A 2,970-nucleotide genomic window follows, 5' to 3' on the forward strand; every position below is an offset into this window, starting at 1 on the left:
AAAAAAAAAAAAAAAAAAAGCTGCTGCTGACCCCTGCTGACCCGACTCCGGAGCGAGTGGCAGATCGCGGCCGGACGGATGATCCGACCAGGAGGAAGGACGAACAGAGCGTTGCCCTCACCTATACCAGAACACTCCCTCGCCAAAGCCTTTGAATCCTACATCGCCAGTGCATAAGCTGTTCTGAAAGACATGGAGGAAGACTGTCCTCTGCTATCGAAAGACTAAAGTGTCGACACCCGTAGCCAAAGGTCTGAAGAGCATTAATCATTTGACACCGACTGACCACCTTCCATCAACAGCAGTTTGATAGTGGGGTCTGACTCTGATGTTTGGACTTGTGGATCTCCCTTTTCCCCCACCCCCCGCCCCACCCACCCCTCCTTCGACGAGCCCACGCTCAGTGAGCTTGCAGTGGCTGGAAAACAATCCTCAACACCTACCAAATGACCCCGCCCCCTCTGACAGTAGTCGTAGTAGTGCAGAGCTCACCTGGAGCTTCGACAAAAAGCCATGCTGAAATACTAAGATTTGAACTAAGGATGCATTTTAATGGTTTTGATTTATTTTTTTGAATTATTATTTTTAGTCGGACCTATTTCCTACCCTACCTGGCCACCCACCTCCCAGACAAGGCACTTTCCCCTGAAGTGACTCGTGACAATAACACGGCTATTGGCTAGCTAGACAATCTTGACGTTCTGTGTAAAAACTGCATACGATTGATTAATTTGGGGGGGGAGGGAGGGGAAACAAAAACATGTAAGTAATATATAATTTTCGATGCTATTCGTCTGCGGCTCCAGCGGCACCAGATGTTTCCTGACTGTCCCACGGTGGGTTAGTTTTGACCCGGTTCTACCTCACTGATTTAAAGCGACTGCTTTGTTAAAAAAGAAAAAAAGAAAAACAAAACAAACAACAACAAAAAAAAAGTACACAAACTGTTAACTGCTACTGTGGAAATACTGTGGGGTGGGTGGGGGTGGTTTTTTTTCTGGGCTTAGCCCTCTCGGACAAGCAGGGAATCTAAAGCAGCAGGTTTGCTCTATCTACTCTATGCTGGTTTTTGATTTTACAAAAAAGGAGCCAACGCATTTATTCATTATTTATACCGAGCAAATATTTGACGGTTCCCCCCCCCCCATTAAGCTCACGATTGGATGCTCAAAGGGCGTCCCCCTTTTTTGTCACCAAATCACCCCGGATATCAATTTAAAGTTTTTGTGTTTTTTTTTTTTGGTTTAAAGTTCTGCATTTAAAATCATGCTATTAGCCGTGTGGAAGCACAACGCCGTTTCACCTCTGCTTTTTGCTGAACGGCGTGAAAAGAGCCGCTCTGGGATGGCGGTCGGTTTGTGGCTCCCGTGGACGTTTTGTAGTCGTTTTCCGAGGAGCCGGCAGATGCGTGACTACTGTTCCGTTTATCGCGTTTTCGTTTCCCCGACGAGTCGGTCTGCTCACACCTCAACCTTAAGCTCTGAATCATGCCTCTTCCTCTCCGTGTTATTTAAAGGACTGTTTTTAAACTTTTACTGTAGTAAGTCTTCCTCTGCCTGAGTACAGCCTGCAGTGTTTCTACTCCCCCCCTCCCTCCACACACACACCTCCCCCTCTCTGCTTTCTTTGACTTTATTTTTTCCAGTGCTGGTACTGTCTAATTGAGGCTGAACTGGTGGCAGGGAAAGACTTATAGAAAAATAAATAAATAAAAAAGGGCATTTGTTTTTGTGTAAAATGAACGAGGATATTAAAAAAAAAGTCTTTAAAGGGAGCTTTACTAAAACTCCACCTCCACCTTCCCCTTCGTCTCCTCCCCTTCCCCTCTAACCTCAGACCTCATGTGATTATTATTATTATTTTGTTTTTTAAATGCAAAAGTTGTACAAAACCTTGTAAATATAGCGTATGCGTTTATGCATTAGGGGACAGCAACTCGTTATCCAGCCCCTCTGTAATCAGTCGGAAGTGCATAAGAAAAATTTGGAGAAGAAGAAAAAAACAGAAAAAAACAAAAATCAACCACTGGATAATGATTTTAACAAAGATTAAAAGTTGTACATAACTATAAATATATGTAAAATTGCAAACTAATATCTTTTATGTATATGAACCAGAGTGTTTTGCATTTACCTGTTTTTTCTATGAGTGTTTTTGTTTATTTTTATTTTTTCGCTCGGATTCTCGGAGCCACTCTTCAGCTCTTCAGTCAGGCGTGACGAGGAGCCGAGCCGATTACTGGATTTACGGGGAGGAGTCGTTGATTTAGACGTGAACAGAGAGCAGTACAATGGTGCATAGCGTTTGTATTTATGTCATTTTTTTGTGTTTTATCTTTTTTGTTTTATTTATGCCTGTTGATTACCAAAGGCTGTCCTTTTGAATCAGTCAAAATTGGATGATTTTAGTCTTGAATGGAAAATGAATATTGCTAGTGGTTTGCTTTATTTTTTTTATTTTTTTTTTTAACCTCTTCCCTTTAGAAGTGAATGTGTCGGTAAACCTCGTGAACTGGTTACTTGGCCTCATGTATGTTTATGATATAATACTCAGTTAATCCCATACTTAACCTGGTAATGAATTGCACTCTCATTGTATAACAGAGAACTTATCTAAAGTGGTAGATATTGATCAAGTATCTGAAACAGTGATATATATATATATAAATATAAATATATTTTTCGGTATGTTTCTATTTCAAGGGAAGACCATAATGAGACATTATGATGCTCACTGGACTTTAGCGTAAATACTTTTTAACTTCTCTGAACCTTAATTTAAGATCTCTGCATATCTTATAATTTAAATAAAAGTTGAGCTCAAATCGAAGGGTTTTTTTTAACCTCACCTTTTTAAAAAAAGAAAAAGAAAAAAGACCTTGCATCTGTACAGCAGAGATACTTTTAGGTAATATGAATAATTATGATCCTTTTTATCGTATGTGGCATGTTTTGTATGGATATTCTTTGA

The sequence above is a fragment of the Kryptolebias marmoratus genome, linkage group LG8, assembly GCF_001649575.2.
Source record: "Kryptolebias marmoratus isolate JLee-2015 linkage group LG8, ASM164957v2, whole genome shotgun sequence".
NCBI classification, from domain to species: Eukaryota; Metazoa; Chordata; class Actinopteri; order Cyprinodontiformes; family Rivulidae; genus Kryptolebias; species Kryptolebias marmoratus.